The sequence below is a fragment of the Podarcis erhardii genome (assembly GCF_964252035.2).
Source record: "Podarcis erhardii genome assembly, chromosome: 16".
Classification (NCBI taxonomy): Eukaryota; Metazoa; Chordata; class Lepidosauria; order Squamata; family Lacertidae; genus Podarcis; species Podarcis erhardii.
The window spans coordinates 9,556,143-9,576,874 of NC_138514.1; the positions used below are offsets into that span (position 1 = coordinate 9,556,143).

Genomic DNA, 20,732 nt, shown 5'->3' on the forward strand with positions numbered 1-20,732 from the left:
TTTCAAACCGAGGTCTCCAACATTCCACCCCTGAACCCACCTGGTTCTGAAAAGCAATTCTCACAACAACCCCGTAAGGTAGGTCAGCAGGGCTATTATCTCTCAATACGGAGAGAGCGCCTGGCTGCAAGGGCGCCCCTAGCCTCCGAGGCAGGACGGTCCCTGCGCGGCTTTCCCCGTCTCGAGTACGGGTTGCGTACGGGCGGGGATCGGGAGCCGTGGCGTATTCATAGCTGCGGGGAGCTTTGAACCGGGAGTTCCCAGCTCAGCCTCGTCATCGCGGCGGCCCCTACGCTGGAGGCATGGACGTCCGTCTCATCATCTACCAGGCTGCAGCCTCTCCTTTCCTCAGTGTGTGGGCTGGGGGGGGGGGAGAGAAAAAGACAGACACACACACACAGCAGCCCTCCACGTTACTTCCCCCACCCATCTTTGCAGGGTGCCACCGTAAAATAAAATGCACAGCCACCCGTGCAATTCAGGGAAAAAATAAAATGCAAAATCCTCCTGAGTTCAGGGGGACTTAAACGCGCCTCGGGTTGCAGCTTTTGCACAGAGGGGGCTGGGGGCGATGGAGGCGGAGAGGGAGCCGGCGCTCTTTTGTCTGATCCCTTCCACCACCTTCCCACCCGCGGGGAGACGCTGCTCCCGCTTGCGAGCCTTGCCCGACGGCAGCGTCGCCCTCCTCTCGCGCCCGGGGAGGACCCTTCCCCCGGCGCGCGCTCCTTGCAAAATGCAGAGTGCAATGCAAAATGCAAAGCAAGCTCCCCCCCCTCCTCCTCCTTTCGAACCGGGAGATAGGAGCTCTATTGCTCTAGCCTAAGAGGAGGAGGAGGAGGAGGGCCATGAATATTGATGAGGCTGCCGGGGCTCTATTGTGCAATTGGAGCTGCGAGGTGGAAAGCGCAGGCAGAATGGAGGTGGAGAGCGGCGATGCGCTCGCAGCTTTGTGGCTCCGGCAGTAGCAGCAGCAGCAGCCGCCGAGCCGAGCGAGCCAGCAGCAGCAGCAGAAGCCGCCTGCACCGGGGGAGGGAAGAGGAGGAGGAGCGGGGACGGGGACGGGGGGGCTTTGTTACTTGCACACCATCGCCTCCCAGCCAGCCCCCCGCCAGCCACAGCCAAGCGGACGCGATGGAGCGAGGGCAGAGAGATCTGTAGGAGCCACAAGGATCTGCTGAAGACCCACAATCTCTCTCTCACACACACACACCCCAGAAGGGAAGGAGAAGAGGAAGAAGAAGGGAGAGCAGCGGCGGCGGCGGCTCATCCGAGCCCTCCTCCTCCTCCTCCTCCCTCCACGCCTGGAAGAGAGACGAGAAAAAGGCCATTTTAACGTGGCTCAGCTCGGGTTCTTGGGCAGCCGCAGGCTCCTGCTTCGGAGGTTAGTGGCGGCTGAAGGGGGGTCTTTTTGGGGGGGGGAGGCGAGGCAAGGTGGATCTGTTGTGTTACTGGTTGTGGCTTTTTGTGGGGGGAAGTGGAAGGGGGCATGTTCCCCAGGGAGAGAGGCGAGGTGGTGTGTCTGTGTGTGTGAGAGAGAGCTTTGTGTGTTTTTAAACCTCGCCCCCCCCCTCCAATGGCTATTTCACAGAGAAATATCTCCCCCTCTTGTTCGTATTTGCTGGGCGCTCCTGGATTTCCCTGTTGTTTTTTCCCTGTTGGCAACTGGGAGGGTTTGGTGGTGGGCAGAAAGAGAAGAGGCGGGGAGAGGGGTGGGTGGGTGAGGTGGAGACCCTACCCAGATATTGGGGGGACCCACCTCACCCAGTCTGCCATATTTTTTGTTGTTGTTCTGAAAATAATTTTAAAAATAAATAAAAATATTATAATTATTGGCTAAAGTGTGCCAGAGAGAGAGAGAGAGAGAAAGTGAGTTTCTATGGCAACAGAAACTGATGCCATGGGGAGATGTGGGCACGATGTGGCACCTGCTATGGGAGATGTGGGCACCTGGGGAGGGGGGGTGTTGTGAGGCTGAGCGGGGTTGTTGCAAAGAGCACCTGCTGCCTGGCCAGCTGTTGGCTCCTGTGTGCTGTGGAGGTGAGGGTAAAATCACTTGGTGTTCCTGCGGGCAGGGATGCCATTCCCTGGGCATTCAGACTGAGAATGAGGTGGCCCTGCACGGCTCTCCTTGGTTGTTTTTTTAAAGGGGAGATACTTTGGTACTTGAGAAGGATATCTCTTCCTCCGATAAGCAAATCTTGTGCTTGGCTGTTTAGAGGACATTTTAAATGCCAAGGCCCCTGTTCAAATGCCACCCTATAGTTTGTGTCTGAAAAACCCTACTCCAAAGGGAGAGTGTGAGAAGACCAGGTACTGCAGAGAGCTTGGAGGTGCTTCATCTGGCGACTTTAGTTCTTAAGTACTGTAGCTGACTGATCTTGTGGAAGTCTCATGCACGGTTTCAGTCATCTGTGGTGGGTGCAAGGCCAGCGGGGCTTTTCAAAGCCAGAAACTTAGGAAGCGTGGGTGTCAGCTTTAGATTTCCCCACATCTTCACCCCTTTTGAGGTGCTCCACTTGCATGAGTCCAAAGTAGAGAACAGGACGGTGTCAGGCTGCTAGGATATTCACACAGTTACAATCTGTTCTTCTCTGGAGCTGGATGGTATTTTTATATCCCATTAAGCAAAAAAAACACCAAAAAAACCACAAAAAAGAAGTTTATTGTTCTGCCTTTTGATTGCAACACAAGTTTGAGATTCCACCGTTCTCCTGTTTTGTGCACCGATCATGGTCTGCTGGCAAGTAGGGGTAGGTCTCCAGCTGTCTGCTGACGCTGCTCTTGTTTTCTGGATTATTTTTTTTTTTAAATTATCTTATTGCTCTGGGCAGATGAATGCAGCAAGGTGGGGTGAGAGAGAGTATCCTCTTTTCCCGGTTGCTGGTTGCTCAACTCATCTTGTGCTTCTGACTTTTCTAGACACTGCTAATCTGTCTGGGCCAGAGCATTTCCCAGGTTTACCTGAATTTGGGGTTTATTGGATCAGCGTAAAGGAACCTCCCAGACTGTCAAGAGGCCTTTTATTTGATCTGTTAATCCTGTGATCGTATACACACTAACCTGGGAGTAAGCCCTATTGAATCCAGTGGGATTTATCTCTGAGTGGACATGCCTAGGATTGTATAGTAAAACATGTCATAAATACCCTTGGCGAAACATCCTAAGTGGCCGACAATCAAAGCGGGCAGGGGAGAGAAACTTTATTCAAAACAAATAAACGAAACCAAATGAATGAGAGAATAACAAAATGAAACTGTGGGCAGGGCCAAGAGAGACAGAGAGGAGGGTTGGATGTAGTCAATATCCGGCCAGGTCATGAAACATTATCATTTGGATCTAGGCCAGGGCAATCCGTTCAGGATTGTCCACACTAGGGCTAGCCAATGTGGTTCCTTCCAGATGTTGTTGGACTGCAACTTTCATCAGTCCCAGCCCTTCTGGCCAGTGGTCAGGGGTGGTGGCAGTTGTACAAGAGCCAGTGGTGTGCAGTGAAATTTTTCACTTAGGGCCAGAGGCACCAACTTGCAAGGGCAATTGGTGGGGTCATGTTGCACACGTGATATCATGCATGTGAGCATTGCACCTCCTTCCCTAAGCTGGGCCGAAGCTTCGCAGGCTTTGGGAAGGAGGCATCAAGGAACATTCAGGAGACTAGACTAGTCCCCTAGTCCACTGACTGCACACCGCTGAGGAGAAGACCTGGAATGTGCCACATTGGTTCTCCATAACATACCCTGACTAGCTACAGGTCTTCAGAGCTTCAGGCAAGGGTCTTTCACAGCCTTACGTGGAGAACCTGAGACCATTTGCAAGTAAAGCAGCACCTCTTCTTCAAGGGAACCAGGGCAGAGGATCTTTGCAGTCTGAGTGCCACAAACAGAAAGGCCCTGTCTTGTGCACCTCGGGCACAATAATGGGGCATCAGGCAGAACCTCTTGGCAATGTGGGGTGATGCTTCCCCTTTTCTGTCTGGTTGAGGGAGGGCATGCCCGTTCTCGCAGTCAGTAGCTTGAGTCTATAAATATATATTAAGCACTAAGATTTCTTGAATGAACCAGAATAATCACAGAGCCAGGAATACTCAGCAGGAGTTTGGCTGGTTTGGTTGGTTCTGCAAAGCTCATCTTGCCTGTCTCCCTTCCTTCTCTCTTGGGTGTATTGTTTTTCTTTTACCATGTTACTTGTAGGATATGGCAGCCATGGCGATGTTTGGGCACCTGCAAGAGGGAGAATTTGGGGGAGGGCAGAGACTGTGTGATCTGCTTCCTTTTCCCTTAGTCGCTTTTTCACTGTGCTAGACGGAGAAGGGTTGGGTTTGCGGGGTCTTTTTGCTCATGCACAATCCTTGCATAAACTCTCTCTAGCTTTGTATTCTGTTAAGAGCCCTGGCGCATTGGTTTCCATCACTGTTGCTGCAGCTGATGAGACAGTGATGAAGTGGCTTTTAAGCTGCTGTCTTAGACTAAGGTTATTCCATTGGTCCCAGGGTTGTTTACTCTGACTGGCAGTGGTCAAAGCAGATCTTAGAAAGCAGCCTTTCCCAGCTCTTCTACCTGAGAACCTTTTAACTGGGGTTACTGGGAACTTGCTGCTGGAAACCTATGCATGATAGACATGTGGTCGTGAAGTGAGCATGGGATACTGCTGCACTGGACGCCTGACTCCTGCTTGTATTTGGGTCTGTGCAACACACATTTCAGCCAAAAGCCCAGTCTACAGTTGCCTCTACCAGCTCAGACAATGCCACTGTATTCTGGTGCTGAGAGTTGCTGGCTGACTTCTGCTCCCTGCACATAGCTACAATTCCCAGAGTTCCCTGGGAAGGGGGAGTTATTCTTCAACCGCTCTGGGAACTGTAGCTCCATAAGGGGAATAGGGCTTTCCTAACAACTCTCAGCACCCTTAACAACCTACCATTCCCAGTCTCGTTTGGGGGCACCTGGGATATAAAGTGGTTTGATCATGCTTTATAGGCATAGTGCAGATGAGGCCTTAGAACGGTCTGATTGATCCATGCACGGAGACGACTTGTTTCTTATCACACACGTGGCATGCAACTGTAAGGATAAACACTTTTCCTGAAAAGGGTTTTCTGTGCAATGGTGAGGTTCTCAGGCTTGAGTTGAGTGCATTGCTGGGCACTATCCGCCCACACAAGAGAGGGAAGGTGTCAGCAGATATGGGAAACTCCAAGGTTTATAAAAGTACCCCCCCCAAAAAAAAGAACCTTTAGAAGAAAAACTCCCTAAAAGTGTGTGGGGGGGTAGCACCACTCTCTCACAGCTGTGAGTGTCAGAAAGGTAATAATGAGCCAATCCTGACACTGAGTTCCTTAGAGGTCCTTCTCAGAGTGTCCTCTGAGGTAGATGTGGAGGGTGGCAATGCAAGAAAGAACAGGCCTTTTATTTGGTGCCCCCCTGCCCACTTAAGAAATGTTCTTCTCAGCGAGGCCCATCACTCGCTGCTTTTAGGCACCAGGCAAAAACAATCTGTTTCATCCAGGCGTTTGGCCTTTAATTTGGAGAGTTTGGGGTATTCCAGCCTTCTTTAATGGGATGTGCTAGGCTGCTTTCTATGCATATGAATGATCTTAGCTTTTATTTTGTTTTAGGTTTGCATTGGTTTTAATTTTGTTAATTATATTGTAAGTTATTTTGAGTTTTGTGTGTGTATGTGTATGTATCTACCAATAAATACAGTTAATAATAATAATAATAATTTCCAGGGGCATTTGGTATGATTAGGAACCAAAGCAGGTCAAAACCAGTCAGTTAGGAACACTTAAGTTCTGAGGAGACAGTCCAAAAGCGAACAAGTTGATAAATATTACAGGATTTGTTAATTCTATAATGACTTGCACACGTAGAATTAGTTTCTTGAGTTTTGATGAATAAGACTACAGTGGCAGCATCCGTCTCTTTGAGCAGCCAAATACCACCCATTGTACTCCTGCAGACGCTCCAGGGTTGTAACTCAATATGATAACTCAAAACAACTTTCAATAGCTGATAGCTATACCTAGAGCTCATAGACACGATCAGCTAATGTTATCAGTAAACATTATGTGTTATTTATTCGATTTATACTGTGCGTTTTCCTCCCTAAGGAGCTGGGCAGACCCAGCAATGATAAAACATTTACAAAAACAGTTTAAAAAACCATTCTAGAAACTGTTTAGAAACATTGCCCCGGAATACTATCTTTCAGCCACCAGTTGCCTGGATAAACTGGAATGCTTTTAAATTAATTCTAAAAGTCAGCAACGAGGGAGACGGACGCACCTCACTCAGAAGAGCTTTCCACAAATGGAATCGCCCCTGGAAAGGTCTTGTCCAGGGTCAATACCAACCAGGCAGCTCCCAGTGGCAGCAGCACCAACAAGCTTTCACCTGCTGGTAATAGGGTCAGTGTCTTTTTTTTTTTTTAAAGTAATATTTATTAAAGTTTCCACAAGAGAAAAGTTACAAAAATGGTAAAAAGAAAACACAAAAAATACAAACACTAAGAAAAACAAAAACAATTAAAAACAAATCCCTCTTTCTATATCTTACAGTTCATTTACTTATTTTCATGACTTCCTCACACCTCCCTTTTTCGTATTCCAATTCAAATATTTAATTTAGCAAATCCATACCCTCTCTATTTTCTCTTAATTCTTTGTCTTCACATATTATAATTTCAAATTTTCATCTAATATCATTCCCTTTTTACATGTTCCTTTTAACCTTATTGGTAAGACCACTTCGTTTCGTTCCAACATCCTTCTAACATTCAATAATTTTACAATGTTTCTGTAGGTAATCTTTAAATTTCTTCCAATCTTCTTCCACCGACTCTTCTCCCTGGTCTCGGATTCTGCCAGTCATTTCCGCCAATTCCATATAGTCCATTACTTTCATCTGCCAATCTTCCAGGGTGGGTAGATCTTGTGTCTTCCAGTACTTTGCAATAAGTATTCTTGCTCCTGCTATGGCATACATAAAAAAAGTTCTGTCCTTCTTTGGCACCAATTGGCCGACCATGCCCAGGAGAAAGGCCTCTGGTTTCTTCAGGAAAGTATATTTAAATACCTTTTTCATTTCGTTATAGATCATCTCCCAGAAAGCCTTAATCCTTGGGCACGTCCACCAAAGGTGAAAGAATGTACCTTCAGTCTCTTTACATTTCCAACATTTATTATCGGGCAGATGATAGATTTTTGCAAGCTTGACTGGTGTCATGTACCACTTGTATATCATTTTCATAATATTCTCTCGTAAGGCATTACATGCTGTAAATTTCATACCTGTGGTCCACAACTGTTCCCAGTCAGCAAACATAATGTTATATCCAATATCTTGTGCCTATTTAATCATAGCAGATTTCACCATTTCATCCTGAGTATTCCACTTCAACAGCAAGTTATACATTCTTGATAATATCTTAGTTTTGGGTTCTAACAATTCTGTTTCCAATTTTGATTTTTCCACCTGGAAGCTAATTTAATAGGGTCAGTGTCAAGAAGCTTGAGGATGAGCAAGGCAAGCTATTAGGTACTTTGGGCTCAAGACATTTCGGGCAGTGCTGGCACCTTGAATTTGGCCTGGTGCTGTGCTTGTAGGACCCTTCTTCCTTTGCCCCTCACCTTTCCTATTCCTGATGTTCCAAATTAGCCAGGCGCCAGGTGCATTTTGCATCGATCATTTGCGGCCAATGGAAGATGCCTGGGTGCCAGGATGGCACCTGACATCTTCACCTTCTGGGGATCATTGGATCAGGACTGTTTTCGCACACTAAAACCCCGTCTTGTAGAGTTCTATCAGTTATATTTTATCTGCACAATCGGAATGAATTTCTGGAAGCCAGTTGCTTTTTCTGTGTAGCCTAAGCAGGAGCAGTCACCATTAAGAAACAGAGGTCAGAATAGGCCAATATATATGTGGACCGTCCCTGGATCAAGGGACTTTTCTTTAAGTTTTCAAAGCTCAACTTATCTCAAGTTTGTCATCCAAACTAGACAGGTGTTTAACTGAGAATCAATCACAGTCAGTCCATCATTTGAAAAATAAGACTTTAGAGCCGTCTTATCAAAAAATGGCAACTAGACCTTCCGTTTTGGCGACTGCAACCTTGGTTTAAGGAGCCATTTGGCTCCTAGCTTATATACCTGAGTTTCTAACACTGAAGAGTGGGGCGTGGTATTCAGCAAAGTTCTACACACCAGACACACAAAGGGGAAGTATTGTAGCCTTGTTGTAGTAGAACCACTAAGGTCCAAAATAGTGGCTGGGATCGTTCTGGAGCCTCATGGGAAATGAAGACTCAGATTTCCTGCTTGCCCACCACAATCGAGATAGCAGAATGCCTTGCTTGTATGCATGGTCAAATCTCTGTCTGAATGACTGTAGATGGGGGATTCTAACACACAGCTTAAAACTTTCCAAAGACAACCCGTCAGTACCCTGGGAGTGCAGAAGAAGTGACACTGAGTCTAGGCCAGGGGTAGGCAACCTAAGACCCGGGGGCCAGGTACGGCCCAATCGCCTTCTAAATCTGGCCCACGGATGGTCCAGGAATCAGCGTGTTTTTACATGAGTAGAATGTGTCATTTTATTTAAAATGCATCTCTGGGTTATTTGTGGGGCCTGCCTGGTGTTTTACATGAGTAGAATTTGTGCTTTTTGTACATGAGTAGAATGTGGAGAGCCAGTGTGGTGTAGTGATTAAGAGTGGTAGACTCGTAATCTGGTGAACTGGGTCCGATTCCCCGCTCCTCCACATGCAGCTGCTGGGTGACCTTGGGCTAGTCACACTTCTCTGAAGTCTCTCAGCCTCACTCACCGCACAGAGTGTTTGTTGTGGGGAGGAAGGCAAAGGAGGTTGTGAGCCGCTTTGAGACTCCTTAGGGTAGTGATAAAGCGGGATATCAAATCCAAACTCCTCCTCTTCTTCTTTTATTTAAAATGCATCTCTGGGTAATTTGTGGGGCATAGGAATTCATTCATTTTTTCCCCTTCCAAAATATAGTTCAGTCCACGACATGGTCTGAGGGACGGTGGACCGGCCCTCAGCTGAAAAAGGTTGCTGACCCCTGGTCTGGGCTTTAAAACTTTAAAACATGGATATATGGCAACTCGATGGAAAAAGCTCAACAGAACAAAAAAAACTCAACAATTTTGGGGTCTTCATAAAAAAGCACAACAACTTTGCGGGTGTCAAGAATTCTACATGTGGGGCAGGGGTGGCCAAACTTTTTTCAAAGAGGGCCAGATTTGATAAAGAGATCATGCATGAGGGCCAACCAAAGTTGTTGAGTGTTTTTTAGGATTTTACCCCGGGACATATACTGCCATGGGAGCTGGATTAAATCGACCGGCGGGCTGGATTAGGCCCCCCAAATGGACTTTGAACATGCCTGGTGTAAGGCAACCCCTACACTGAGTCCAATAAGCAGTTATCACATACCAGACTTGGTTTCACTCATAGAAATATTCTTGCAGTGTAATTTGCTGCTGTTAAAAAACTATTTGGAGCTGGAAATCCATTTTCTGCACATCAGCCCAGGATCTACCAGTAGATCCTGACAAAGCTCTGCTTTAGAAGGTCCGTGGCTCAGTGGTAGAGCATCTGCTTTGCATGCAGACTGTCCCAGGTTCAATCCGCAGCATCTCCAAGTTGGGTTGAACTGGGTAAATCGTAATGACATGTGTAGGTGGAGTGTATGAAATGGTAGCTGTCTTGTTTGTTTTTGTTTATAGTGTCTCCTAGGACTCATCCAGGTTTCCATCAGCGCCATGCTTTCCAGGCACAGGTCAGCGCTTTAAAACACCATGTCTGAGGTTGTTGTTATTGTTGGGTTTTTCCAGACAGCGCTTTCCCTGGGAAAACCCACATTTTACAGGCGAACCAGAGCAAATGGCAATCCATGAAATAACCAATTGCCATCAGCTCCAATTCAGCGTTAAAACACTGGTTTTCCCAGGGAAAGCATTGGAACCAAAACAGAACAGAACAAAACACCGCTTGGATACGGAGCTTTGAAGCGCGGACTTTGTGCCTAGAAACTCAGCACAAAATGCAGTCTGGATGAGCTCCTAGTAAGGAATGTAGGACTTCCGTAAGAGCTGGTTGATATGAGCTGACTGAAATTTGCTCCAGGCATTTTGCTCAGAGCCAAAATAAGACAGATTTCTTATTTGTAGCCAGAGCTTTTTTATAGCCAGAACTCGCTGGAACTTACTTCCGGCACCTCTTTTTCTAGAAAAACAGCACTGGTTGTAGCTGATCAGATTTACTGTTTTCAGGACAAAAGGCAGTGACGGTAGCCACTACAAATAATACTACAAATAGTTAACTTTTAGCCAAGAAATTGGCGGGAGGTTGAGTTTTCTTATGGCTTTTACAGATGCTGAGCTGGTTCAAATGTCATGACAAACCATGGTTTGTTATCATGATGAAAAGAAGCTGCAGTCAGCCTTGGGCTTGTGCTCTTGTTTCTTCTCTTCCTGTGACACAGCCGTGAAGAGGAGACTGGAAATGTTCACTTCTGATTTCTTTCGTTCTTGGTTGACAATTTATGTGAGCCTACAATTGTTCGCGTGAAGCATACCCGAATCAAACCATGGATTATGAAGCTGGCTTGTTTCAACAAACTGTATTTAAGATTAACCACCGTTTAAGGTCCAGGCGTAACGCTAAACTACAGTTCATCAAAACCAGAAGTACAGTGATACCTTGGATTAAGAACTTTTCGTTCTGGAGGTCCGTTCTTAACCTGAAACTGTTCTTAACCTGAGGTACCACTTTAGCTAATGGGGCCTCCCGCTGCCGCCACACCGCCGCTGCGCGATTTCTGTTCTCATTCTGAAACAAAGTTCTTAACTCGAGGTACTATTTCTGGGTTAGCGGAGTCTGTAACCTGAAGCGTCTGTAACCCGAGGTACCACTGTAAAAGTTTTATCTCATGACTGTGCTGAAGAAGGCAATGAGTACATAAGCTAGAGGCTCACCGCAGCCCATTGCTGTAACAATAAACCATGGTTTATCATGACATCTGAGCTGGTAAAACAAAATGAAGGAATACTACACATAAATATATATTTGGAATATATATCTAGTTTTTACTCCTTAGTAACCTTGGTTCCCGAACGGCTTAGTTGTCAAAACAAATCCGTTCCTGAGCACCGCAAACCCAGAAGTAAGTGTTCAAGTTTGCACACATTTTTTGGAAGCCGAACGTCCAACACTGCTTCCACTTGAGTGCAGGAAGCTCCTGCAGCCAATCGGAAGCTGCGCCTTGGTTTTCTAATGGTTTTGGAAGTTGAACGGTCTCCCGGAACGGATTAAGTTTGAGAACCAAGGTACCACTGTATTCCTTTGAAATAGTTTTATGGAATCTAATTCCTGAGGTTTACCTAAGAGCAGTAGAAAAATGTTTTAAGTAAAATAAATACTAATAAGTTTACAGTGTAGTTCTTATCTTCCTGTAGCCCTTAACTCACAAGCATGATCCTAAGCACGTTTACTCAGAAATAATAACCACCAAATTTACTTCCTAATAAGTGTACTTGGAATTGCAGCCTCGATTATGTTTCTCAGAACCCATGTGAATAGGGAACTAGGAACCAGGGAACAAAAATAGTCCTGATTGTAGTAAATCTGGAGATAAATATGCAAACAACACAAGGCAGTAAGCCAGTTTGGTTAAAATTTAGTGGAATTGCCTGTTGGAGGGCTTGATATTCAGTCTCCTGGAACAAAGTTTTTCAGGGTTTAGAGCCAAATTAAACAACCAGCAACCTTTACATAATGCATCTGCATGTTGGACTGTACCAGTACAGTCTACAGCAGGGAGGTCAAATATTTGAATGCTCTCAGCCCCGTAGAAGGCTAGCCGCCTCTCTAAAATGCTAGTTTTGCAATGCATAGCAGAGGGAGGGAAGTATGCAAACATTTGATTGCTCCTCTGCTGCCCATAGTTTGCTGATGATGTAGCAATAGCATGGTGTTTACAGCATGGAAGAGGAATCTGTGGCTGTACTTGGTCTCCAGCTGTCATCAGCCAGCATACCCAGTGGTCAGGGACGATGGGAGCTGTAAGCCTAGCAACATCTGGAAGGCGAAAGTTCCCCCATCACTGATTTACAGGATACCTCCTATCTAGTTTTTGTTTTTCTTGTTTGGAGTGCTTTGAAATAGTTAAATAGGCAGAGAAGCAGCAAACAGGATTGCCAAGTGACCAGGGTATAATGGCCTGTTTTCTGTGACTGTTAAGAGCAGCTTGGTCTTCAGGAATCTTTTTGCAACAATGAAATAAGTTTCAAGACCCTCCAGATGTTGTGGAACAGGCATAGGCAAACTCGGCCCTCCAGATGTTTTGGGACTACAATTCCCATCATCCCTGACTACTGGTCCTGTTAGCTAGGGGTGATGGGAGTTGTAGTCCCAAAACATCTGGAGGGCCAAGTTTGCCTATGCCTGTTGTAGAACTTTCATCACCCCTGACCATTGGTGATGTTGTCTGTGACTAATGAGACTGCAACATCTGGAGGGCCAAGGTTTCCCCATCTCCCCCCCCCATGCAGCCATGAAATATTTTCTTCTGTTTCATATGAGAACCCCTCAACCACTAGGCCCAATTGAGAAACATACAATTCTGAAAATCAGTTTACTATGCCTCAAGCTGTTATTACTATTTACGAACAGATGACTTAAATGTTCAAAATCACTGTGGTGAAATTGAGGTTTGGCTTTGAATTTATGTCAGTTCCACTTTAAAATATCTACAGTCTCCATTATTGGTGTTGCTCAAGGCATTTAATATGTAAAGAATGTGCCTCTTTGACAATTTCAGGAGGTTGTTTGCTTCTTCACATTACTGTGCTTTCTCCTTACTGACTTCTGTGCCCGGAACTGTCAGTATGTTTTTTACTATGTTTTTATTACATTTTTATCACTGATGTTTTGGAATATGCTTCACATGTTATAACACTGCCTGGCCTCTGAGATCTTTTGATAAAGAGCAGTAAACAAACAAACAAACAAATAATACAACTTCTATCCAGGCATATGCCTGCCATACTACTATTCATACCCTCCTACATTTCTCAGATGAAAATAGGGATGTCCTATTTCATAATCATAATAATAACCATAAAAATATACCCCGCCCATCTGGCTGGGTTGCCCCAGCAACTATGGGTGGCTTCCAACATATAGAAAAGCATAATAAAACATCAAACATTAGAAAACTTCTAAAGGTTGTATCATTACTTATCTCCTTAGCTCAGGGGTTGCATAACTCCATACACTCCAACATTTCTCTGATGAAAATAGGGACATTCCAAGGAAAAGTGGGACAGAATGGGATTAAATCAGAAACTGGGACGGCTTCTCTAAATCCGGGACTGTCCCTGGAAAATAGGGACGCTTGGAGGGTCTGAACGTTGTATTTGTTTTTCAGACCCTTTTTGCCTGTTGTTCCACCAGGGGTAAAAGGAACAGCATGTGAATTGCTGCTACTGTCAATCTTTATTATTATTTAAATGGCATTGCTTCTGTGCGTTTAATTGATACACAGGCTTTTCCTGGCAAGGAGCTAGACGCCATCGCCTGCTAATTTCTGTAAACCTGACAGGTGCTAGAGGCACAGTTACAGGGGCTGGCTGAAAAGTTGGCAACCCCTCTGCAGCCCTGCCCAGTGAGAGTCTGACAGCCTTAAGCCAGCGTGTATTAAAACGAGTGTCGAAAGGATTACTTTTTCTTCTCTGTTTTCCTTTCCTCATCACGCTTTTCAACATACCCTCTGTAGGTGCGGCCCGATTCTAAGTGATGTTGGAGATTGTGAGTGTTAAGATCTGGGAGGTGGTATCTATTGCAGATTAATTAGTCGAAACACGCAGGCCCATTTTCAAACAAATTGCTTTATTGGCACAGAGCTTATTTTATTATTTAATAACATGCATTGCTGCAGATTACCTGGATAAGGGTATGGACAAGTGCACTGGCAGAGCCAATCCAGAACTCATGCACCCAGTGTTCAAAATTAGCCAGGCTTTCACTGCCTATGGCAGATCTTCAAGTAACTTGGCCTTAAGCAGTTATGTTCTTTAAAAGCCATGACCAACACTTTGAATTGGGTCTGGAGCATATTTGCAGTCAGTGTAGCTGATGCAGAATTGGTATCAAATTGGTATAAAACGGCCTTCTGTAAAGGTAAGTCCTGGCTAACTAACTTTTTAGAGCGCTTTCTTGGTGAATGGTGCAGTAGGCAGCGTATACAGCACTTTGACTTTCAGAAAGTTCTTGATACGGTCCTTTGCCAAAGACTTCTGAGTAAGCTTGACATGGACAATTTGCAAATGATATTATTTTTTCTTCTTCTTCTGGAAACCATTAACACAGAAACAAGTGCTAAACTTCTGTTCGATCCCACTAGGTTTCCAGGAGTGGCTTTTACTTTGTGGGAAAGGTAACATGAAGTGCAAAAAAAGTTAAGGGAAAATGTTGGGGAGACAGAATAAAGTGCTGTCTGTATGCAGTCCTGTTTCTGCTAGGCAGAAGGTAGCGGCATTGGAAATTTTAATGTGACGTCTGCGACCTTGCCGATCAGACAGACTCTTGCGAGGGATCCAAGGAACATCACAGCAGAGATGAGACAAGGTTAGATCCATCTCCCGTGACAACAGAAGGCCTGCATGGGTGAAGGCTACCTGGTGTTGCTTGTATCTCATTCACAGAATGCTGCAGTCATATTGAAGCTCCTCTTTTTCAGAATGCCATGGCCCCATAGAACATCAGACTCGATGATGCCCTGGATATTTTATTTGGCACCCAGCACCTTTTCCTAGGGACGCGGGTGGTGCTGTGGGTTAAACCACAGAGCCTAGGACTTGCCAATCAGAAGGTCGGCGGTTCGAATCCCCGTGACAGGGTGAGCTCCCGTTGCTCGGTCCCTGCTCCTGCCAACCTAGCAGTTGGAAAGCACGTCAAAGTGCAAGTAGATAAATAGGTACTGCTCCGGCGGGAAGGTAAACGGTGTTTCCGTGCACTGCTCTGGTTCGCCAGAAGCGGTTTAGTCATGCTGGCCACATGACCTGGAAGCTGTACGCCAGCTCCCTCGGCCAATAAAGCGAGATGAGTGCCGTAACCCCAGAGTCGGCCATGACTGGACCTAATGGTCAGGGGTCCCTTTACCTTTACCGTACCTTTTCCTAGCATGCATAAAGTTGGAAATGAGGTGTCTGCTTCGGATGTGAACCCCCGCTGCCTGATTCCTAGCTCACAAGGGTTTCCTAGTCCTATAACCTCCTTTCAAGAAGTGCTTTTTTGCAAACACACAGTGTCTTTACAATGTGGGGTAGTGGTTTTTGTGTTGGCCTAGGACCGGGGAGACCCATATTCTAATCCCCGCTCGGTCATGAAATTCATCGGGGGACCCTGCCCCAGTCACCAGCTCTCAGCCTAACCTACTTCACAGGGTTGTTGTCAGGGCAAAATGTGGGTTGTGGGGGGGATCATGTACCTGAACCCCTTGGAGAAGAATGCAATTCCCTAATAATTTTATTGATCCATGGGGCATATCAGGTTAAATATTAAGGTCTGCTTGCGTTTATTAAGTCCATTAAACTTGTCCCATGGAAGCCAAGAGGCTTTGCACTCTAGGCTATTTTTGCTTCTCAGAACACAGCTATGGCTGTCCCTTTTCTGCACATCCAACACAGGGTGTGGTGCCGTCGTTCCCACTGCCCCGAGGAGATTGCCAATTGCGTTAGTGGTGAAATAGTTCACTAGGTAACTAGGTTAAGTACTGAGTCATCCGCCCACTCGCTTATATAATGCAGCAGGGGCTTTTAAAAACAGGTGTCTCTAAAGGTCAGGTGCTTTAAAGCAGGAACGTGGAGGTGTGCAGTTTTGGAGAGTGGGACTTTCAACAACTGAAGGGGGAGGGTGGTGGAGGGAGGGAGCACAGAAAAACAACAACACATTTTCAGATTTTTTGGGGGCAATGCACCTTTGCTTTTGCGCCTTGTCCAGTATTGTGCTATTGGGTGGCAAAGCATAACTGGTATTAACTTTTCCACCTAGCAATCTAGCTCTGTTTGCTCAGTGCAAACCAGGCAGCCTGTCACTCAAAAGTCCTGGAAGCAAAAACCGAGGCCAAAAAAACAAGCTGGTGCCCTGTAGGGCATCAAACAGATGATGGTGCAAACAGATGCCCGGCATTGGTGGGTCGGGTGACTGACGTGGCAGAGTGTTTTGTTTTTCAAAAGGACACCCCACACAGCTTGGATTGAAAGAGGGACTATGGCACGTAGCCCAGGAGAGGAAGGAGTCGCACTATGTCCCACAGTATGATCTCCTCCAAGATAAGCTTTTTGTGTGTGTGTCCTTTATATTCAAATGTTGTCATTTATTATATTTATGGGGCGGTTTATAACATGGTTAAAAATACAAACTACAACATACAGACCCCCCCAACACACACACACACACACACACACACACACACACACTCTGAAAGGCAATAAAAGCCTATTACAAACAATAAAAATACTGTGGTGCCTCGCAAGACGAAATTAATCCGTTCCGTGAGTCTCTTCGTATAGCGGTTTTTTTGTCTTGCGAAGCAAGCCCATTGACAGCTTAGCGGATTAGCGCTATTAGCGGCTTTTAGCGGCTTATCAGCTTAGCTGATAAGCGGCTTAGCTGCTTAGAAAAAGGGGGGGAGAGGAAAAAAAACCCGCAGGAACTTGCAAGACATTTTCGTCTTGCGAAGCAAGCCCATAGGGAAATTCGTTTTGCGAAGCGCCTCCAAAACGGAAAACCCTTTCGTCTAGCGGTTTTCCGTCTTGCGAGGCGTTCGTCTTGTGGGGCACCACTGTAAGCAGATATTGCCACGTAAAAGCCGGCAGAAACACAGCAGGACAAAATCAGTTTAAAACCAATGTAAACCCTGTAAGGGGAAAATGTACAAGAAATTATAAACACCATAAATGTGTGCCTGTTGGTACATTGAAAGGCTTGGGAGTGTAATAAAGGTGGCTCCATGGTACGGTGCCATGTCAGGCGAGGCATTCATAACAACAACAACAACAACAATTTATTATTTATACCCTGCCCATCTGGCTGGGTTTCCCCAGCCACTCTGGGCAGCTTCCAACAGAATATTAAAATACAATAGTCTATTAATAGTCTTCTAAAAGTCTGGTAGTTGTTTTCCTCTTTGACATCTGGTGGGAGGGTGTTCCACAGGGCGGGTGTCACTACCGAGAAGGCCCTCTGCCTGGTTCCCTGTAACTTGGCTTCTCGCAGCGAGGGAACCGCCAGAAAGCCCTCGGAGCTGGACCTCAGTATCCGGGCAGAACGATGGGGATAGAGACACTCCTTCAGGTATATATATTGGCCCTTTGCCACCAACTGCCTCATTGCATTATGCAGAGAAACATAGGAATGTGTGTGTTAGCACAGGGCCTTTTAAAGTAGCAACACTTTTGATTTGGCATTCCGTCTGAACTGACCCATAGTTTGTTTTTGCTTAAAGGTGATTCATAGCATGGCTAGTTTATAAACGGTGGCTGTCTTTCTTTAGAGCACCTTCTGTGTTACCCACACAAGAAGTTTGTGTTTGGTGGCCGATGGTGCTGCTTATTTGTTTGCCAATGCACTTTGAAGGTTTTACGGTTTGATTTGCCCTGCTGCTCCCGGTTTTTTAAAATTTATTTTCAGCTTTCTATGCTTGTCCTGATGTAGGGTTCAGCTTGGAAGGAGCGTACTGTTGTAGGCAATAGAATGGGTTGGGGTGTGTGCTTGTGTGTGTCGTCCCTCTGACAGTTCATCAGGTTTGAAAAGATGTCCACAGGCCTGAGAAAAAGACCTTTGATGTAGATTCTGTTTAGCCACTTGTAAGATCCCATTGCTTCCATTTGCTTGTGTCTTAAGGAAATGGATTCAGTCATGGGAAAGTTCATGGAGAGATGTTGGTGGAAAAGGTCAGTGTTGTGATGACTCTCGGGAGAATATTTTAAGCAAGAGGCTTTAAAAAAAAAGTGTATCATCATTATAAATTGGTTATGACAGAGGGTTGATGCATTTCTCCAGGTATTGTTCCTCATGGTGATAGCTGGGAGTGTCCGCTGACTAGCAAGAAACAATTTTGTATCCTCAAGCACTCCATTGCTAAGAGTGGCCTCTTCAAGTGTCCATTCGTTGACCTGGGATTGTGTGGCCACAGCACAAAAACAGTGAGCATTGTTTGGAAGGGGCTGTAGCTTATTTGTAGAGCACATCATTTGCATGCAGAAAGTCCTGGGTTCAACCCCTGGCATCTTCACATAGGGCTGGGAAAGATCCCGGAGAGCCTCTGCCAGTCAGTGTAGGCAGTACTGAGTTAGATGGACCAATGGTCTGACTTGGTAGTATAGAGCAACTTCCTGGAGCGGCGTTGTTTTTGGGCCATTTTTTCCTGGATTTAACCTATAAAGCCTTACGTGGTTTGAGACTTCAATATCTCAGGAGTTCTCTTTCCCCAGAGGAACCTATCTGTACCCTAGGACAGTGGTTTTCAACCCTTTTGAGTCCACGGCTCCCTTCACCAAGCATGTTCTTTCTGTGGCTCCCCTTTGGGAGCCACTAACCCTGGGGTTCTGTTACAGGATTTGCATAAGTGGGGATTCCCCCAGTGCAACCACACCCCGCCAGCTCCCCTGAATGTTCCATGGGGAGAAATATAATGCAGGAAGATAATGGGCTGCAAGTTAATGAAAGGACAGCTCCCTAGGGCTCCCCTGAACGTTCCTCAAGACTCCCCGGGGTGCCCCAGCACACTGATTGACAACCAATGGCCTAGGATCCTCATCAGAGACCCTCCTCTGTCTGCTCCCTCCAGGAGAAGTCCGGAGGGTGGCTATTTTGATGGTAGCCCTCCACGCCACTCCAAAAAGCCTGGAATACTCTCCCCAGGGAAGCTTGCCTGACACCAACATCTTTTGGGCAACAGGTGAAGAAGACCTTTTTATTGTCTGATGCATTTGAATGCTAATAATGTTTGGTTCCTGCAGCCGTTTTCTCTGAGCTGTTTGCTGGTTGTGCTTGTCTTGAATAGGGAAAGGAAATGTTTCTTTATCAATTTTTATTAAAGGATGAACTGTTGGTGCAGTGTCCTTCGTTTTAAACGCTGTAATGATGTGAATTGCATCTGCATAGGTGTGTTACTGTTCTCGGTTGCCTTGAGACTCTTTGGTAGGAAGCAACAAATACCTAAAATTAAAAATGTTCCTATGTGTGTAAAGCTTGTAGCCGTACTTTTGCCTGACGTACTTATTTCCCACAAGCAGGCATGACTTTTATGATTGGCTTTCGACAGAGTTTGGATATTCATGCAGCAGGTCTGCTGTGATTTGCTCAGTCTTTATTGCTGTTTCATGAATGCTTAAGGCAGCCTTGGCCAACCTGGTATCCTCCAGCTGTTTCGGAATACAACTCCCATCAGTCCCAGCCAACATGGTTGATGGGAGTTGTAGTTCAAGGCAGCTGGAAGGCACCACACTGCAAAGACTGCTGTAGGGTGCTGATGCTTACCTAGCTGGTTGACCACAGAGCCCAAGAGTGTGGGTGTTAAGAGCTAAAGGGCATTGCTCTGAGCTCATACTGAAGAACTGTGTTTTCTAGTAACTGGGCTCTGTTTAATACTGGTTAAGCCAATGTTTAAACCGGACACAATTACAGGCAGAGATGATGTTCTCTGTTAAATGTTGGCAGCCCCTTTGCCCAAGGTACAGTCACCTTTTTTCCTTCTTAAATTGCTCTTCTCAAAATAAACACTCTCTGCCCATCAAGTCTGACTACCTTTTGTTCTCCTGTTGTCCATTACGAGGATTTTTCACAAACTGGGGCTAGCAGACAGTGCTCTCCAGATACGCCTTCTTCCTAAGTGTTAATCAGTCCCTACTGGACAAGCTGCTCTTTTTCTTCTTTAGAGTGAGTCAGACTTCATTCCTTTGTTCCAAAAAGCCATCGAAAATGCTAGATGCTTTTGATTGGCTCAAGATCTACCTGACTCATGACATCATGACTCATACCTGAACTTAAGCTTCTCTCCCTCTAGTAGTAAGACCCTGCCTTTGATGAGAGGCTGAGAAAGAGGGGGGGGGCATGTTGTTTTTCTCCGGCTGAGTAACCATAAACCCGTTCACACATTCAGAGTGGCGTTTTTATCCGATCCAAATAGCTCAACACTGCATTCATGGTTCTCTCCCCTTCACTCGTTGTGTCTCCCCAACAACCTTGCAAGGTAGGCTAGGCAGAGAAAGTGGGTGATTGGCCCAAATCTGCCAGTTGAGAGGCCATGGCTTAGAATCGATCGCTGTGCTGGGTAAGCTCGAGGCTGCACTTCTTGGGAGTAGAAAATGGCGTCCCGCGCCGGCGTCTCAATCTTGCCGATCTTCTCGCTCCAAAAAGGAGTGTTTTAGGCAGCAGAGAGACCGCTTTTTGGCGCCGCTGGGAACCTGACCTCAAAATCTTCCTTCTGAGGTTTTTGGGGGCTTGTGGCACCCACGCAATACCCCCATTCACCCCGAAAAGCCCTCCCTGGAGGGCTGAATCCCGCTTGTTCATGGCTTCGCAATCAACCGGAAGTCGCCTAACGATCATGTCATTTCACCTTCTTTTGTGATAACCAAGCATCCTTTTATGGTAACTAGAGAATCTAAACCTGTGGTTGCAACTACTATTTAGTTGAAAACTTGCATGCTTAT

General features: G+C 46.0%; 1 protein-coding gene across 1 annotated transcript in view; it reads left to right on the plus strand.

The window, feature by feature from the left end:
* The first annotated feature begins 893 nt into the window (after nucleotides 1-893).
* ZMIZ2 (zinc finger MIZ-type containing 2) overlaps nucleotides 894-20,732 on the plus strand; it is a 108,503-nt gene continuing 88,664 nt past the window's right edge. Inside the window, exon 1 of the mRNA XM_081843279.1 lies at nucleotides 894-1,381. The gene's annotated coding sequence lies outside the window, so the exon portion shown is untranslated. The remainder of the gene's footprint in view (nucleotides 1,382-20,732) is intronic.